Below are 20,908 nucleotides of genomic sequence, written 5' to 3'. Positions count from 1 at the left end.
TGCAATATATTTTTTTTACTTTTTTATTCCAGGATATTTGTTTTGTGTTTTGTCTTTGGTTTTCTCTGTGTAAAGGTCATGTGTTCATATGCAATTACATTTTGCATGCACATTAATTTACTTTTTCTGCTCAGACCCAGTTTCTCATTTGTTTCATTGTGCATTCTGTGCATATAAGGGTGTGACCGCCCTGTTTCTGAGTTGGAAAATCCATCCTGTCTGGCCTATACTATTACTGGTGGTTCAGTCCCTCTGTCCTTGTTCACATTCACATCACTTGACAAGTGGAAAGGTTTTAAATACAAGAGTTAGGACTGTCCCACAAGGGTTGCCGTGACGTGGCGGGATGGCTTCTACATTATTTTGATCAAAATTATGTTAACTAAATACCCTTATTACTATTATTACTACCTTCATGCAATTTTTGCAATATATTTTTTTTACTTTTTTATTCCAGGATATTTGTTTTGTGTTTTGTCTTTGGTTTTCTCTGTGTAAAGGTCATGTGTTCATATGCAATTACATTTTGCATGCACATTAATTTACTTTTTCTGCTCAGACCCAGTTTCTCATTTGTTTCATTGTGCATTCTGTGCATATAAGGGTGTGACCGCCCTGTTTCTGAGTTGGAAAATCCATCCTGTCTGGCCTATACTATTACTGGTGGTTCAGTCCCTCTGTCCTTGTTCACATTCACGTCACTTGACAAGTGGAAAGGTTTTAAATACAAGAGTTAGGACTGTCCCACAAGGGTTGCCGTGACGTGGCGGGATGGCTTCTACATTATTTTGATCAAAATTATGTTAACTAAATACCCTTATTACTATTATTACTACCTTCATGCAATTTTTGCAATATATTTTTTTTACTTTTTTATTCCAGGATATTTGTTTTGTGTTTTGTCTTTGGTTTTCTCTGTGTAAAGGTCATGTGTTCATATGCAATTACATTTTGCATGCACATTAATTTACTTTTTCTGCTCAGACCCAGTTTCTCATATATACTACATACAATACATACATATAGACATACAGTACATATAACATAGAGTACATACTTACCGTCACTTGTCACTTTGATCCCCGAAGCCATTGTCACCTGAGGGATAAATATCAAAATAAAAAAACACCAATATACTTACCCCGATCCGCAGAAGTCCACGAGGGTCCCACGTCAATCTTGCGTGGAGAACAGCAGCATCAGCTGATGCTACCGTTCTCTACCAGCTCCAGGAATACAATGACGGAAGGTAGGTATCCTTCCGCACTGTATTCCTCCACCACTTTAAAAAAAAAAAAGTCCCTAGTCTCACTTTATGCCATTGCTGCGTGGGACTTCCGGTATCGGAATCGGCGATACCGATACTTTTTTTTAAGATCGGCCGATCCATTCCGATCCGATATTTTCAAGTATCGGCTGGTATCGCTCAACTCTATTCCTGAGTCAACTATTTGATAATGCACTTGATGTTAAACTTTCATATATTTTGAGTTTTCTTGGATGCTACAATTCTTATAATCTACTGTGCACAAGATAATGACTCAGAACTGATCTGTATGAGCTTGGGGATGAACATAACTTGTTACATTCACTTATATTGTGAGCCATCAGATCTAAAACTGGGCAATTTAAAAAAAAATCAAGGCTTTCCAGAACATTTTACAAAATTATATATTTCATAATATTTTGCCTTTTGTTGCATTTCATAGTAGTGTAATATGTACATTTCTTTTTTTGTTCTACAGATAAAATATTTTCTTGCTGGTGGAGATGGCATAAGGACCGGTGACTCCTAATCTGAGCCCCATATAATTCTGGATCCAGTAACTAAAGATATCTTCCCATGTTAATGACAGTGACGATTCTTGGATCTTTTGTGTATTTTCATCATTTTATGACATTTGTTATTTCAAGAAAACTTTAATTTCAAATAAAAATATGCCTTCCTTGTGTCATGTGTCATCTTCATATTCTTCAAAAAGGTATGTTGTAACCAATGTTGGTCTGGTTCCTCTAAGCCTATCTGTTTATAAGTTATGGTTGACTTTGGGTACAATGACTGGGGCGCTGAGACTTCAAGGTCATTATATGCCTAAAGCCCGCATCTCAAATAGCGAGATCACCAGCGAGATCGCTGTTGCGTCACCGATTTTGTGACACAACAGTGATCTCACCTGCGATCTCGCTACGTGTGACACATATTGGCGATCGGGCCCCTGCTGCGATGTCGCTGATCGTGTTAGAATGTCCTGGGCTATTTTTTGATCACTGGTGTCCCGCTGGCCAGCATGCATCGCTGTGTTTGACAGGGACAACGACGAACGACCTCAATACTAAGGTTTAAGAGACAGGGTCCCAACGACCGTCGTATCGTTCCATATCATTGCTGCATCGCTGGTGAGATCTGACTGTCTGACATCTCACCAGCGATCACGTAGCGATATACCAGCGATTCTTCCTAGGTCATATCATTGTCGGGGTCACTGGTGCGTCACCAAGTGTGAAGGTACCCTAATACAAGCCAGGCTGCACAACATATTCATGGGGCCATATCCACCTAATATCCTCCTCTCAGGTTCTCAGCAGGGAGCTAGGGGTCCCCCATTCTGTATTCAATATTCCTAAGAATTTTACATAACTGTCTTCATAAACTACTGTAGTATAAGAGAACATGTGCACAAAACCACATGGAGGGCTCCCCAGACACATGTTATGCATCCTGATCTACTCCTTTAACAATAAATGATGGATATATCTGTCTTGAGCAGTTGCTGGATCCCACATAGGAGACAATTCTGATCCAAGAAGTTAATGTGCTTTAGGTGCAAGAGTCAATAGTTGGTTATAAGTAGAGATGAGCGAATTTGCTCGGGATCCCTCTTATTTGGCAAGCTATAGTGCTTGCCGAATAAGCTGCAGAGGGAACCCGGCTTCCTGGATCACATGGGCCAATCAGCTGATCGACACCACAGCTGCATGTGTCACGGTCATGAAACATGCATGGAGAGCCCAACACACAGATTCTCCATGCAAGTGTCATGACTGTAACACATCCATATCACATGCAGCTGTGGCGCTGATCAGCTAATCGGCTGGTGTGATCCAGAAAGCTGGGTTTCCTAAGCAGCTTATTTGGCAAGCGCTTTACCTTGCCGAATAAGAGAGAACCCAAGCAAATTCGCTCATCTCTAGTTGTAAGGAGGATCTCCCTAAATATGTTCATTGCACATGCAACATAATCACAAGGTTTTCTAAGGTTGCCTTTTATGTGTGGTTTAAAACATTTTTATTGACCGGCAGGTTATTAATCTTTTCCAACCACAAGCAGCCATGATAAAAAACATGGATAAGTTTATTTTTCTACACATTTTCACAACTTTATCAGGTAAATACAGAGCTGCAGATTCATCACCACAAATTTACTAGAAGAAAGAATTACATTTTTTGCTTTTTTTTATTTAAAAAAAGTGGTTCTTTTGTGGTAGAACTGGGTTCTACCATATAGGAATCCATATCAAGAACAGATCAGGTTCTAATCAACACAGAAGAAGCCTAAAAATACAAAAATACCAAGGGTTAATCAAACAAAGTCATTGGCTGTATCCAAAGTCTTATTGTGTCAATATCCTGTACCCTAAGTATTAAGGCCCCTTTACATTTAGCGATGCACCAGCGATCCCGACAACGATACGACCCGGTCAGGATCGCTGGTGCATCGCTAAATGGTCGCTAGTGAGCTGCCACACAGGCAGATCTCACAGCGACATAGCACCAATACAGCAGTCGTTACTTACCTTTCAGACGCGGCGATCCTGACGTCCTCCCGTCTGCGTCCACGCGTCGCTCGTCGATGCCAGCAGGAAGCGCCCGACGAGAAATGGAGCTGCGCGATCTCGCTCAATCAATGACAGACAGCGGGGGAGCCAGTCGGAGGTAAGTATCACACATAGCGATATCGCTAGCGATATCGCTACTGCGTTACCAAATCGGTGATGCTTTAGTGATATTGCTAGCGATATCGCTATGTTTAAAACCACCTTTAGGCTGTCACTGACACTTGGTGAGAGCATAATGACTCACTGATATTTGTGGTACAGAGTAATGACACCAAATTTCTGGCAGTTGTCATCCTGTACCCCAAATGTCAGAATTTCATTTTTCAGTACCCCCAATTGTTGGTTTCATCATCCCATAACCCAAGGTACGTATCATTATCCTGTACCCCAAGTGATGGCATCAATGACCTGTAGTCCCAATTGTTATAATCATCATACTCTACTTACTAAAGCCGTTAATATTTCATACATCTAATAAGACAGATTGGGAGTTATAACAAATGAATGGAAAGACGAGCAAGTGTAGAAAAATAAACAGATATGAGATTGAAGAAAGCATTTGAAGCAGACAAAGTCTTCCGTCGCTTTCAATGCAATAAATCATAGAATCATAGAATCGTAGAGCTGGAAGGGACCTCCTGGGCCATCTGGTCCAACCCCCTGCTCAAAGCAGGATTCGCTAAATCATCCCAGTCAGATGTCTGTCCAGCCTCTGTTTGAAGACTTCCATTGAAGGAGAACTCACCACTTCTCGTGGCAGCCTGTTCCACTCATTGATCACTCTAACTGTCAAAAAGTTTTTTCTAATATCTAATCTGTGTCTCCTCCCATTCAGTTTCATCCCTTTGCTTCTAGTCTTTCCTTGTGCAAATGAGAATAAAGTTGATCCTTCTACAATGTGACAGCCCTTTAGATATTTGTAGACAGCTATTAAGTCTCCTTAAATCTATACATCAAGGCACAAAGGAGAGATGCAGAAAATAACATTTGTTTATCATGTATCTGTAATTAAAGCTCTAGATCAAATAAATAGTTTGTCTTTATTACCCTTTACCTATTATCACGAACAAATTCAGTTATATTTAAAACTTGATGGAAACCAGACCTAATTTTACCTTAGGGTCAATTTAAATAAGGAAAGTATGGAACTGATCAAGTTCTTCAGAGAAGCCCAACAATATGAGGAAAATATTATCTATATGTTACAACAAACTCAGAACTTGGCTGAAATTATGGGTCAGCTTCAACATCAGATCCCATTGTGGTACCCCTTGTTTAAACAAAGTAATTCACTCTTTAACAAAGATAATTTTATGAAAATCAGCTATCAGGACAAGCAAAAAGTTATTGTTTTATAAAAACTGCTGTGAATTCTAGTAGTGAGTTAGGCCTGTTTCACACTTGCTTTTTTTTGCAGCGCGTTTTTCCCGCAAAAAAACGCATTGAAAAAACGCATACAAATGCATACAAACGCTGCGTTTTTTTCAAGCATTTTTATGCGCATGCAGGAAAAAAACGCAGCGTTTTTGTGCGTTTGTATGCGTTTTTTGTGCGTTTGCGTTTTTTTACAGATTTTGGAAAAACCCCCCAAAAAAGAAAAAAAAAACATTCAACAACACACAAGACCAATGGGACTTCATTGTGGGTGTGGTATGTTAATATATAGACCCTGTCTACAGTATTCTTCACATTTGCTTGATTCTTCTCGTGACCATGGATCTGCGCTGGAAGAGTTTTCACTTCAACTTGGATTTGGACATCGCGATGGCTCAGGCGTATGCAGTTGCTTGCCATGAACAAAGGAAGAGAGAGAGGGAGCGAAGATGGCAGCGGCGGCGTATGTGGATACATCCGATTGTTGAACTCCGGGAGAGCCGTGGGGCATACCACACCCTCTACAGCGAGCTCCAGGCAAACCCGGAGAAATTTATAGATCATATCCGGATGTCCCAAGAAAGTTTCAGGGATTTGCTTGCTCGTGTCCAACAATCCATCCGGAGACAGGACACACAGCTCCGTCGTGCGATTCCTCCTGAGGAACGGCTACTGGTGACATTACGGTATGTAATATTAAACCAAGGGGTGCGGTCTGATGTTTTTTTTTTAAATTTAGTATTCAAAACCTTGGGTAATTAGTTTTCGTGAATGTACTAATATTTTATTTTATAGTTTTTTAAAATAATATACATAAATATTAATTTTACTTCTTTGTCTGTTCACAGATTCCTGGCGACTGAAGAAACCCTATCTTCACTACACTTCCAGTACCGTATTGGAATCTCTACCTTGTCTGGAATTGTTGCTGACACCTGCCGGGCTCTCTGGAATGTTCTTTGTCCAGAATTTCTGCCCCTGCCCACCGCTGAAAAGTGGATGGAAATTGCTGACAAATTCTGGACAGTATGCAATTTTCCCAACTGTTTGGGAGCTGTTGATGGTAAACACATACGGATCATCAAACCCAAAAGAACGGGATCTGAGTACTATAATTACAAAAAGTACTTTTCAATAGTACTCATGGCCATTGCGGATGCCGGATGTATGTTTGTAGCAGTGGACATTGGAGCATTTGGCCGTGGTAATGACTCACAGGCTTTTAAAAACTCAGACATGGGCCGGAGGTTGTATGGCAGCCAATTTAATTTCCCTATGCCACGGCCTCTTCCTCACACCGAAGCTCCGCCACTGCCCTTTGTAATGGTTGGCGATGAGGCTTTTCAAATGTGCGGAAACTTACTGAAACCCTACTCCAGCCGGGACTTGGACCACACCAAAAAAATATTTAATTACAGGCTGACCAGGGCCAGAAGAACTGTCGAGTGTGCTTTTGGGATTCTTGTCTCCAGATGGCGAATTCTGGGCACGGCCATTAATCTTAAACTTGAAACAGTCGATGAGGTGGTGAAGGCCTGTGTGGTTCTACATAACTTTGTGATGGCTAAAGAGCACCCGACCTTTGAACTGGACGATGATGCTCCTAACCCATTGCCTGAATTCACTCAGCACACTCTCAGGTCATCCGTTGAAGTTGGCCAAATGAGGGACCAATTTGCGGCCTACTTTATTTCTGATGTAGGACGGGTGCACTGGCAAGATGAAATGGTGTAATGTTTTTGTTTGTTTATGGTAATAAAAAACCTTATTTGATACCATTACTGAGTTTCACTATATTTTTTAAAATCCAATTAAATAAAAAACTTCCCATGTATAACTGAATTTTTTGATGTTCACACACCTGGGCAGGTAAATACACATATGAGTTAAAATGCAGCATTGCTAGTCTGCGTGAAATATATTGGAACGAGCAAAGCTGCAGGCCATGAATCAGGAAACCAAATTTTTTCAAGAGAAAATTGTCAAACTAGTTGAAAAAAAAGTATGTGATTTTTTCAAAACCCAACCCTCAAAACCCAACCCCACCCAATGAAAGTCAATGGGGAATACAAGTCAGCATTGAGTGGATGAATGTAATCAGCTCAATTCCAACTTTTATTTAAAATTGTGGTAGTGTATAAATAGACAAGTTTCTAGAGTTATTACTCTAGGCCTTGGAATGACTATACTAGGCCGTGGTATTTCAAATATGAGTATAGTAGGCCTTGGGCCTACTAGTATAGTCATGTGAAATACCACGGCCTAGTATAGTCATACCAAGGCCTACTGTAATAACTCGATTTTTACCAACTAGGATCTTGTTTCACGAAAAACAAACTGGTGAAACTTGACAAGTTTCAACAGTTTGTTTTTCATTAAACCAGATTCTAGTTGTTAAAACTAGAGTTATTACACTAGGCCTTGGAATGACTATACTAGGCCGTGGTATTTCAAATATGAGTATAGTAGGCCTTGGGCCTACTAGTATAGTCATGTGAAATACCACGGCCTAGTATAGTCATACCAAGGCCTACTGTAATAACTCGATTTTTACCAACTAGCATCTTGTTTCACAAAAAACAAACTGGTGAAACTTTTTAAGAAAGAAACTTATTTTTTAGACAAGTTTCAACTTTTTGTTTTTCATGAAACCAGATCCAAGTTGGTAAAACTCGAGTTATTACACTAGGCCTTGGTATGACTATACTAGTCCGTGTTATTTCACATATGACTATACTAGGCCTTGGGTTGGTTTTTAACATGTATTTACCCATCAGTGTGTGTGAGCGGCGCAAACAACATTAATGAAACTTTGTAATGGTGAACCACAAATGTAAATTTATTTTTAATCACAAAAATAAACCAAAAAATTATTTTTTCCGGCGTTTGGGGGCAGATGGTTTCAATTTGGGGGTGTGCAGGGAATATGCAACACTTGCAGTTGAAGACGGTGTTTGAGGGGAAGGGGCAACAAAACTTGTGGGGGAAGGTAGTCCAGTTAAGGGAATTAAACTAGGAACACTTGGAGGAGAGGAAATCTGTTCAGGTACATTTGTTGTAATGGCATGTCGCCGTAGGCTTGTGTGCCTGGACCGACTTTGGCCCAATGCCCGCCTTGATTGATTTCGCCTTGAACTTGGGGCAAATATTGAGTGTAGGTCCCCCATCTGCTGGGGTGGCTGCTGCTGCTGCTGCTGAGGTGGCTGCTGCTGCTGAGGTGGCTGCTGCTGCTGCTGAGGTGGCTGCTGCTGCTGAGGTGGCTGCTGCTGCTGCTGAGGTGGCTGCTGCTGCTGAGGTGGCTGCTGCTGCTGCTGAGGTGGCTGCTGCTGAGGTGGCTGCTGCTGCTGCTGAGGTGGCTGCTGCTGCTGCTCTTGGTTGGCAGTGCTCGTCCTTGCAGGAGGACTGGTGGCGGCAGTGATGGTCCAGGTTTGCGGAGTGGTGGTGGCAGGGCTACTACATGTTGTTGTAGCGGCAGGGCTGTTCCATGTTTGCCTAGTGGTGGCTGAGCTCCACGCATGCATGGGAGTGGCGGTGGTGCTCCAGACAGGAGCAGCGCTTGCCATGGTGGTGTCGGTGAAGTGACCAGCTGCACTCAGACTTGTGGTGGTGTAACGGTGGGTGTCCTGGCTTTGAATAGAGGTGTCCATGCAGTGGTATGCAGCACAAGTCTGTAGTGAGGTGAAGCGAGTCAATGGTGGCACAGGTGGAAATGACACCACTGACTGCTGACCGTACCGATTATGCTGCATAGCCTGCAAGAAAGCATTGTTGCAGGCCTGCAGCACATTCAGCTGTTGCTCAGGACTAAGGTGTTCCGCCATGCCCTTTTCAATCTTACTAAAAAAATGGTGTGCTGGTCTGTTGAGGTCGGCCTCCAGACGGTCAAGGCGCTGTTCTACAGAATTGAAGCGGTGTTAAAAGTGGTTAAAACCACGTTCCATGAGTGCAAAACCGCTTTCAACTCTGTCGGACAGCGACTTGAGGCTGGAATTAAAGGCCTCGCTCAAATGCATAAACTCGGGCAAGACATTCCTGTCCAAGGCCCTCTGCCTCTGGCGGGTAGTGCCCGCATAACCAGTGGCAGAGACCTGGGACAGGGGAACACCTGATGGCCCAGCTTCCTGGTCACCAGCTGTGTGTGTGGCTGACCTGCAAGGTGCTTCATAGCTGTCGGATGGCTGGGACGGGTCAGAGGACGTCCGAGGAAGGACCGCTCCAGGGCCAGGTTGCAGGGTGCTGCTCCAGGTGCTGTGGAAGAAAGGAAAATCATTACTACCATGCCTTTACAAGAAGCATCAGTTGTGGATTAGAAAAACACAGATTAATAAAAATAAAAACCCAGTCACTGTAGAGCCCGATGACACTGTTGGGTTTCCTGCTAGAATACACCTAGCACGAAACCCAACAGTGCCGTCAAGGACAACAGTCACTGCGGCACAATACAGAGCAGGGAAATACTCACTAAACGCCTTTTTGGAGGATGCTGTGGCGCTGTCCCAGCCATCCATCAACGCTGCGGCCACCTCATTCCATAGCCGCCGGGTCACCACATTGTCCTTGTACAGCCGGTCACGGCTGTCCCACAACGGCGCACGCTCCTGGACCAGGCTGATGAGCTGCTCATTATCCAGGTAGACGTCTTCATCCCGTTGTGGAACCTAGACAAAACACATTCATTAGAATAATCAAATTTAAATTGAATAAAAAGTTACAAAAAAAAGAAACATAAAAAAGAGTAAAAATAGAAGATAAAAAATAAAGAACATTACAAATCATTTGATACATACATTCTGTATCACCACCGGGACTTGGCTTCGCTGCTCCTGCTCTTTGCCCTCACTAGTCCCGTCCGCAGAAGATGATGATGATGATGTCTTAAAAAAGTTGAAAAAAACGTAAGAGATTTGGAGTAGCAGCAGATATACTTACCAGATGCACGAAAATAATCACCTCACGGTCTGTTTGCGCCAATTCCTGCCGCGATGGGGAATATTCGGATTCTGAAGACATACTGCATGTAAAAATAATAAAAATCATTAGTACATACATAATTTAAAAGGACAGGCATATAATGTAATATACTCACATTCTTGACGCTGATAGAAGATGGGTTCCTTGGTGACTGTCTGCTCTCCAATCTGTCAGTGTAGTAGTGGCAGAGTTTTGGCAGGCACCTCCTTTATATAGACTTTTTTTTTTTTGACTTTAGAAGTTTATAACTAGTACAACAAGTGGACACCACCAAAAAAACGCAGCGCTAAAAAAACGCATACATGCGCATGCCAGTGCGCACGTGTGCGCATCCATAGGCTATAATGGCCATTTTTAGCGCAAAACGTGCGCATGCGCTTTTTTGCAGGACCAAAAAATGCAACATGTAGCGTCTGTAAAATACAAACGCACACCCCAAAAAAACGCAGCGCATGAAAATCGCATACGTGCGCATGCCAGCGCGCAGGTATGCGCACCCATGTTAAATATAGGGGAAAAAACGCATGCGCACGTATGCGTTTTTTTCAAGCGCAAAAAAACGCAAATGTGAAACCAGCCTTAATATGGTTTAAGGCATTTGCATGTCATCATTATCAATAATTATTTTCCTACAATACTTTTTTCACCTCCTCTGATAATTGTTTATTTTTTGAAAATGTATTTAACTAGTTAATTTTTTGCTCAATAATGGGGTACTGCCATGGGATCAAATGTAGTGATGAGATGAGATGAGTTTTGAGATTGTTGTGAAACATAGAAAACATTTTTTTTTTATGAATAAAATCCTCTGAAGAGCGCTATGGAAAATTCATTCACATTGATTAAATTTGTTGGATTTTGGAGAAGAATTATAAAACAGTTATGGCAATAGCACTACTGTATGTCTGACACTGAAATAATATATAAATCGACTCACAGGATATATTTTATAAAAGCACAAGGTACAGAAAAAAGAGTTAAGCAACACTAGCTATAAAAAAAAAAGTTTGGTGCCAAGCGTCACAGATTTTTGAGAAACCTTCACAGTAGAATACATAGTTAGAGGCAACTTTCCGGGTGAATAAGGTTCAGAAATTTGTCATGTTTATTGGCTCATGTCATAAGACGCCACATGTGGCATTTCCTCTATAGTTATCCAGCAATGTTATAGGAACCTCGTATCCTTGAATTTATTAGTCAAATTTGAAAATTATCCTTGCAAATAATTCTCATCACTTACAATCTCTCTGAAACGTCGATGTTGGTTATTTTTATTAGTCAATTTCACAAAAAAGTACGGGATTGGTGGGGTGGGAATGTGAGTACATGAAGGAAGAAGATAGAAATCAGAGTGGCCATGGCAGAGCTGAAGATCCTACACACAGTACTGCCCGATGCACCAAAACTTCTAGTGATGATTTTATAAAAAAAAGTCTACAGATCTCTTCACAGAAGGGATGTATTAAATCAGTATACCATACCAGTGCCGTTATGGCAATGCTTTCAGATTTTTTGTATACCCCTGATCACAGGTACTCTTTAATACAGTGGTCATTATAAATTTTAGGGGCTAATAGTGAAGCAATTATGCAGTTTGGGGGCAATATGGTGACTATTATACAGTTTGAAGGCTAATGTGGGGTCCATTATACATCATGGAAGCTAATGTTAGGTCATCACTGATCTATTCTGCCTCATGGCCAAACTGTAAGTGTGTGGGTGCTCAGACTGCCAACCCATGGAGTCTGTTGACCATTACTCATGTTTAGTGATGTCCGCAGATAGTTTAAACTCGACTGAAAAGAACACGTTTGAAGAGTCCAGTAGAAGGTTTATTCTCAGCTGAATCCTTGCATAATGCACGTTACAGTAGGTAAAAAGAGATTTTCATTGTACAGAGCTGTATAAACGTGTGTTTCCAAGATGGAGAAGACTCAAAAATGGAGAAGAAGGGAGGGGTTACAGAAATGAGAGTCACATGCAAGGGGGGAGGAGAAAACCTCTAAAAGGGACAGATCTATATACAGCAATGAAACAACAATATGGTTAAATGCAGTACTGTCTGTATGATTCAAAATCGTGGGACATGACACTCCCCGTCTGAAATCTTTAGATTTCATGATGATTCAACTTGACATGACATGTTACGATGATGATCAACGGCGTCCTAGAAGCCTGGAAGACGAAAAAAGAAACACAACATACAAAATAAACTGTAACAGTTGTAAGTCCAATTCTTGGTTGATGACGTAAAGTCCTTAACGGATGGATAGTCCAAGTCCATAGGAGAACCTATCTTCAGATTGGGGAAGCCGCAACATGCCAACACTTCCACCAACCCAAACAATCCAAAGATGAAGTTTAAGTTCTTTACAGTTAAGGATGTATGTCGGTATGATCTCCATCGTGAGCTGTGACCAGTAGAAATATCTTTTATGTGATGTCCTCCTTTGGTAGAAGCAGTACAAGTTCGGTGACTGGGCGAAGGAAAAGTCGTGTTGAACCACCTTTTGTTACCTTGACTTCCACCTTTCGGATCTTTCCATCCTTACTGGGCATAGCCTTGGTGATAAGACCCATTGGCCAGTAGTTGCGATGAGCTTCTTTGTCTTTTAGGAGGACGAGGTCTCCTTCTTGAAGGTTAGGTTTTGCTGTCTGCCATTTGTGACGGCTCTGGAGCAGATGCAGGTATTCTGTCTTCCAACGGTGCCAAAAGACATTAGACAGGTGTTGTACCTGCTTCCACTGACGTCTGTACATGTCATTGTGGTTGAAATTTCCAGGAGGAATTGTGGCGGTTCCAATTTTCTGTGTAAGAAGAATTGCTGGTGTAAGGATCATTGGGGCATCAGGGTCCGACGATACCGGCACCAGTGGTCTGACATTTAATATTGCAGACACTTCCGCGAGGAAGGTGACCAAGACTTCATGAGTGAGTGGCAGCTTGTGGTCCAGCAGCATTGAATCAAGAATTCTTCGTGCAATTCCAATCATGCGCTCCCAGGATCCTCCCATATGCGATGAATGTGGAGGGTTGAACACCCAAGCGCACCCATTGTCTGTCAAGAAATGATCAAGCTGAAGTTCTTTGCAGGCTCCTATGAAATTAGTGCCGCAGTCAGACCTGAGTTGTTTAGTTGGTCCCCAGATGGAAAAGAATCTTCTGAGAGCATTGATGAAGCTAGAAGAGTCCATAGTTTCGATCACCTCAATATGAACTGCACGGATACTAAGACAGGTGAACAGCACGGCCCATCGTTTACTACTTGTGACTCCACCACGGGTCCTTCTCGTAACAACTGACCATGGGCCAAAAACATCTATCCCGACATATGAGAATGGCTGGTCTGTACTTAACCGATCAACTGGAAGATTTGCCATCTGTTGATGTTGGTGCTTCCCTCTCAACTTTTGGCACTTAACACAACGGTGAAGCACTGAGGAAACACATCTTTTCATTCCCACGATCCATAAACCGGCTGATCTAATGGCACCTTCGGTGAGCTGTCTTCCTTGATGTTGCACTCCTTCATGATAGTGCCGAATCAATAAAGTAGCAATGTGATGTCGACCCGGAATGATGATAGGATTCTGCTCCTTACTGCATAAGTTGGATTTCCGTATACGACCACCTACTCTTAGTAGTTTATGATGATCGAACACTGGATTCAATTCAAGTAATGTGCTGTTTTTGTATAACCTGGTACCTCTTGTGATGCCGTCGATTTCGTGACAGTAATCTTCTTGTTGGACACACCCGATGATGATCTGTTCTGCATGTTCAATGTCGGCAACAGTAGGGTGTCCTTTACACATGTGCCAGCCATGGCATGCTAATGATTTGTTGCTGCTAAAACTATGGGCGATGTGAAGAAGACGAGCTCCGGCCCGCACGACGGATGACCAGCTTGAAAAGCGTTCAAACCGATGAGACTTTAGCTTCAGTTTTGGTATCACAGAAGTGTAGTGAGTAAAGATGGTTGGTCTGATTTCCTTGTCAGATTCTGGTTCATAAGTGTTGCTGATGTCCTTTGAACAAGGGTCTTTATACAGGAAACTTGGAGGTGACAGTGACGTGTTGTCATTGAGTTTAGATGCAGCTGTAAGTCTTGTTCCTCTGTCGGCCGGGTTCAGATCAGTGGGGATGTGATGCCACTGCTCAGGAATAGAAAATGCTCTGATTTGTTCTACCCTATTGCTGACATAGACATAGAATTGTTTTGTTTGATTGTATATGTAACCAAGCACCACTCTACTGTCTGTGTAGAATATAAATGAGTCGATAGCAATGTCCAATTCATCCCTTATAACTTCTGCAATTTCTACTGCCAGTAAGGCAGAGCAAAGTTCAAGCCTTGGTATGAAATGTGTCGGTTTTGGAGTTAGTTTTGCTTTACCGAGGATGAACCCACAATGTACCCTGTTGCTGGATTCTGAGGCTTTCAGATAGACCACTGCAGCTATAGTCTCTGTAGATGCATCAGAGAATATGTGGACCTCTTTTCGGACAGCAGTTGAAAGGGGCGTTAAGGAATAACAACGTGGGACTTGAAGATGTTCTAAGATCTTTAAAGATTTCTTCCATGTTTCCCACCCTTGTTGTTTCTGGGATGGTAGTGGAGTGTCCCAATCTGTGTTCTCGGCGGTTAACTGTCTCAACAGTATCTTGCCTTGGATAGTGATGGGTGCTATAAATCCAAGGGGATCATAAATGCTGTTGACCACGGCTAAGACTCCTCGTTTGGTAAAAGGCTTATCGCAGGCCGATACCTGGAATGTGAACGTGTCCTGTTTAATGTCCCACAACAGACCCAGACTACGTTGCATGGGAAGAACATCAGAACCCAGATCAAGGTCCTTCAGGCTTGTTGCATGGTCTTCAGATGGGAATGCTTTCATTACCTCCTGATTGTTGGAGATAATCTTGTCCAGTCTGAGGTTTGCCGTGATACTGAATTCTATATGTCCTTCTAGTATTAATGTATTTCTGGGGTCTCACATGCATACTCTGCATATGAAAATGCTGTCTCACGATGATAATCACCCATAACCTTATTCTTCATAAGAAATTGTACATGATGGATAAACAGCTTACTGCACCCAGTTGGACATTGAAACTACACGTCCACATGCTAGGTAGATACTGGGGATGTAGCACTTAGTAACCCTCAATAACACAGATAACGGAGCTATAGCCGTCATGAGGATAGATTAATGAGATTGATATTGGGGTCTTGTGTAACTTACACAAGACCTACTAAAGTTTCCATCACGTCTGCACAAATACTAATAATTAACAGCCGAGTACAATCTGATTGGTTATAGAATATGAATATGATTGGTTGAAACCATTTATGCATACTGTTGAATAATCAATTGTCCAATGAAATACGATGATGTAATGTAACCGCCTACTCAAATGAGCATATAAGCTACCTAATTAAATTAGGAAATTGTGACATCCTACAGATACATACCCTGTCTCTGTGTGTGTTTGTTCACCACTACTCGGGTAGGCCTCAAACCAAAATCTGGCAACCCTCCAGCATATCGATCTCCCATTGAGAGATAAAGATCAAATGACAGACTCTTCAGCCGCAGACAGCATTTCCTGTGTTCTGCACAGCAGATCAATTGCTTCTTCACTTCTGGGCAAAGATTTAAGTCCGTCATCAACGTAGAAGTTCCTTTCCACAAATAGACGAGCATCTGATCCATACTCTCTCACCTTGTTGGGCTGTCCGCCTCAGTCCATAGATTGCCACAGCAGGTGAGGGGCTGTTGCCGAAGATGTGTACCTTCATCCGATAATCTATTACCTCATTGCGGATGTTATTGTCCTTGTGCCATAGGAACCTGAGGTAGTTTCTACTGTCTTCCCTCATGATGAAGCAGTGAAACATCTGTTGGATGTCAGCCATTACTGCAATGGGTTCTTGTCTGAAGCGAATCAGTACTCCTATGAAACTATTGTTCAGGTTGGGTCCGGTGAGAAGCAGGTTATTGAGAGAAATACCTTCATACTGGGCACTGGAGTCAAACACCTGACAGGATATCAGGACTCTTCAGACCTACAGATGACTACCCATTCCAGCTACTACATGTGGGGACAAATGACACCACAAGAAATGACCTGGAAACCATCTGCAGAGACTTTGAAGACTTAGGCAAGAAAGTGAAAGAACTGGGAGCGCAGGTGGTCTTCTCTTCCATCCTCCCAGTGGATGGCCATGGAACAAGGAGGTGGAATAAGATTCTGCAGGTGAACAACTGGCTACGTCGATGGTGCCGTCAGCAACGATTTGGATTTCTGGATCACGGAGTGAACTACTTATACGATGGACTACTTGCTAGAGATGGGGTGCACCTTACGAAGACTGGAAAACATGTATTTGGAAGTCGCCTTGCTACACTTGTAAGGAGAGCTTTAAACTAGAACAACATGGGAAGGGAAGCAAAAGACCAGAAAAAGCCATAGACCTGACAAATGCTATTGAGAACTCTGCTATTAGAAGTGGAAAGGAAGAACAAAGACGAAAGAATCTAATTAATAAAAATATTGGAGAAAGAGAAACCAATCACAAACTAAAATGTTTCTATACTAATGCACAAAGCATGGGCAACAAACAAGGAGAATTGGAACTACTAACACAGGAAAAGAAATATGATGTCATTGGAATCACTTAAAGTTGGTGGGACAATACACATGATTGGAATACAAGACTAGAAGGATACAACTTATTTGCAAGAAACAGACTTGATAAACGAGGAGGGGGTGTCGCATTGTATGTTAGAAACGCGTATATCTGCACAGAGATTGAAGCTTCAGAGACTGGGAGTTCTGTGGAAACTGTTTGGGTAAGAATAAAAGGACAGAACAATGGAAAGGACACCATTGTAGGCATTTACTACAGGCCGCCTGTGCAAGCTGAAGATATGGATGAACTCTTTATGCATCAAATGGCCAAGTTCTCCAAAAAATATGACATAGTTGTCATGGGAGATTTCAACTATCCAGACAATTTGTTGGGAATCTCTCTCAGGCAAAACTAACAGGTCAAGGAAATTCTTATCCTCTCTTGCTGACAACTTTATCTTCCAAAAGGTAGGGGAGAAAACAAGGGGAACTGCTACCTTGGATCTAATCCTTATAAACAGGGAGGAAATGGTTGAGGAGGTAAAAGTGGCTGGGACCCTAGGAGGTAGCGACCATGCTATTTTAGAATTTTGGATAACTAGAGGCGGAAGACCTGTGAAGACTCAGACGTCAAGGTTAGATTTCAGAAAGGCAGATTTTAAGGGATTCAGAAAGAGAATTGGAGGGATCCAATGGCTGGATATCCTTAAAGACAAAAATGTCCAGGAAGGATGGGAAATCTTGAAAAATGAAATTCACAAAGCACAGTTGTTAACAATTCCGAAAAGAGGGAAGAATAGGCAGCATTTAAGGAAACCAGGATGGATGAACACAGAACTTAAGCACATGCTAAAAAGGAAGAAAAAAATGTTTATAAAATGGAAAGAGGGAGGCATATCTAAAGAAGAATATAATGCTGTGTGCAGAGCCTGCAGGGCACAAATCAGATTACTAAAGCTGAAAATGAATTGAGGCTTGCAAGAGATGTCAAAAGCAATAATAAAGGATTTTGGGGATATGTCAAAAGTAAAAGAAAAGTCAAAGATGCTATAGGATTTTTACAGGATGAAAATGATGAAATGGTAAGACAGGATGTTGAGAAGGCTGAACTTTTAAATTCCTATTTTGCATCTGTTTTCTCTCAGAAAGGAAATGTAACATCAACTGTTATTCACTGTCCTATTAAGGGAATAGAAGAATCCAGGATATCTATAAACAGAAAGATAGTGAGGAAACACTTAGCTAACCTAAATGAATTCAAGTCTCCAGGTCCAGATGAATTACACCCCAGAGTACTGAAGGAGATAGCAGAAGAAATTTTTGAACCCCTCTCCATAATCTTTGAAAATTCTTGGAGAACAGGAGAAGTGCCAGAAGACTGGAGAAGAGCAAATGTTGTTCCTATCTTCAAAAAGGGGAAGAAGGTGGACCCAGGCAACTATAGGCCGGTGAGTCTGACTTCTATACCAGGAAAGATCTTTGAACAAATTATTAAACAACATGTATGTCAATACCTGGATAAGAATGAAGTGACTAAACAGAGTCAGCATGGGTTTTTAACTAATAAGTCATGTCAGACTAACTTAATTTCCTTCTATGACGGTATCACTGATTGGGTGGATCAAGGAAATGCTGTAGCTATAGTATATCTTGACTTCAGCAAAGCATTTGACAAAGTCTCTCATACAATCCTTATTGAAAAAATGACTAAGTATGGAATGACAAGGCAACTGTTAGGTGAATTCATAACTGGCTTAGTGATCGGACCCAAAAAGTGGTCGTAAATGGCTGCACATCCAGTTGGAAGAATGTCTCAAGTGGGGTACCACAGGGCTTTGTCCTGGGCCCTGTATTGTTCAACATCTTTATCAACGATTTAGATGAAGGAATTGAGGGTAAACTGATTAAATTTGCTGATGACACAAAGCTAGGAGGGATAGCTAATACTAGAGAAGAGAGAGAGAGGATTCAAAAAGATTTAAATAAACTGGAGAAGTGGGCAGCAACTAACAGAATGGTTTTTAACAGGGAGAAATGCAAAGTACTACATCTGGGCAATAAAAATGAAAAAAGCATATATAGAATGGGAGGAATAGGGCTAAGTGACAGCACATGTGAAAAAGACTTGGGTATACTAATAGATCACAGACTGAATATGAGTCAACAGTGTGATGCAGCAGCAAAAAAGGCAAATGCAATTCTAGGATGTATTAACAGAAGCATACAGTCTAGATCACGTGAAGTCATTATTCCCCTCTACTCCTCTTTGGTCAGACCTCATCTGGAATATTGTGTCCAGTTTTGGGCACCACATTCTAAAAAAGACATCAACAAACTGGAGCAAGTTCAGAAAAGAGCGACCACAATGGTGACCGGTCTGCAAACCCTGTCTTATGAGGAAAGGTTGCAGGATTTGGGAATGTTTAGTTTGCAAAAGAGAAGACTGAGAGGAGACTTAATAGCTGTCTACAAATATCTAAAGGGCTGTCACATTGTAGAAGGATCAACTTTATTCTCATTTGCACAAGGAAAGGAAAGACCACTCTGATTTGATTGGGTTTGCGAGGATGGTAGACACCAAAGAATGGAAGATACCAGCATTCTTCTCCTTCCTTTAGTTGTGGAGCAGGCTCTGCATGATCTCTATCAAAGATATTCTGCATGAAGTTGAGGAAATGTTTTTCCATCTCTGGTTTCTTTTTTAAAGTGCATTTTAAAGATGCAAGTCTTGCAGTTGCTTGCTGCAGATTGTTTGGCAACCTTGTCCTTGGAGAACGAAAGGGTAAGGGTGCTGTCCAGTTGTTGGAGTCATCCTTAATGAATTCTTTTTCCTCTCTTGCTGGTGCCAACTTGTTATCTTCATTTGTAGAATCAAACACCATTGACCCGAGGTTGTCGTCACAGGACCAGAATATGTTCATGTTGTCATAGGTTTCTCGCTGCCGCTTACAGTCACTCAGTGTTTCTTTCACCCAGTAGTGATGTGGGCATGGTTGATAGTATGTACTGCGACCATTTGGCAAGACATGAGTCTTTCATGAGTAAATCTTTGTAGGCCTCTTCATCTTGTCTATACAGACGTTGCCTATGATAACCCAGCCTAGGTCAAAGCGTTGAGCAAATGGAGCATCATGTGGTCCATTGATCTGCTGACGTACCTTATGCAGTCGGAGAATGTCTCTACCGAGCAGGATCAGGATATCTGCACTGTTGTCAAGAGCTGGTATCTTGTTGGCAATCGTCATTAGATGAGGGTGATGAAGAGCAACCTCTGGCGTTGGAATCTCCTCTCTAATGGATGGTATCTGGTTGCATTCGACGAGTGTAGGCAGAGGTATCTCTACGTTGTTCTCAAGTGAAGATACTATAAGTCCATTGGCTCTTCTCCCAGAGACCTCTGTGACACCACTGCAAGTACCCAAGGTGTAGGGGTAAGCATTTCCTTTTAAATCAAACAAATCAAAGAGCTCTGACCTTGCAAGTGATCGGTTGCTTTGATTACCCAGGATGGCGTACACCCTTGTGCTCTTTTAGGGCTGACCCTTAGGATATATGTTCACCAGGCATATCTTTGCACAAGACTTGTCCCAGAGGTCTTCTTCACAAACTTCTGTGCATGAAGATGATACCTTGGTAGTTCTTGCTTGTTCTGTTTCCTCCCCGCCATAGCTTGTGGAGGGTATGGAAGGTGTGAGCTGAGCAGAGGTAGGCTGGGATGTATGGAGTGCTAGCACGTGGTCCTCACTGTCACACTCCAAACACTTAATAGGAATTTTACAGTCATTAGCAAAGTGTTCAGTAGAGGCACAACATCTGTAACATACACCAAACGTCTTTAGAAGTTCCTTGCGCTCGTGGAGCGGCTTCTTTCTGAAGCCAATGCACTTCTTTAAGGGATGTGGCTTCTTATGAATGGGACACATACGATTAGGATCTTCAACCTTGTCCCCTGTGTTGCTCTGGTTTGGAGCTGATGTAGGTGTGGGAAGGATGTCGGTCTTTTTCGCTGACACTGGGTCTCCTTGGCTTTTCAGGTTAGTACGTGGACTCTCATAATTAGGAGGAGTTGGACCGGGTCCGCTGGGTTCTA

This window comes from Dendrobates tinctorius, unplaced genomic scaffold, assembly GCF_039654945.1.
Source record: "Dendrobates tinctorius isolate UK_male_01 unplaced genomic scaffold, ASM3965494v1 ptg000028l, whole genome shotgun sequence".
Taxonomy (NCBI): Eukaryota; Metazoa; Chordata; class Amphibia; order Anura; family Dendrobatidae; genus Dendrobates; species Dendrobates tinctorius.
This window is presented reverse-complemented; position numbering follows the sequence as displayed.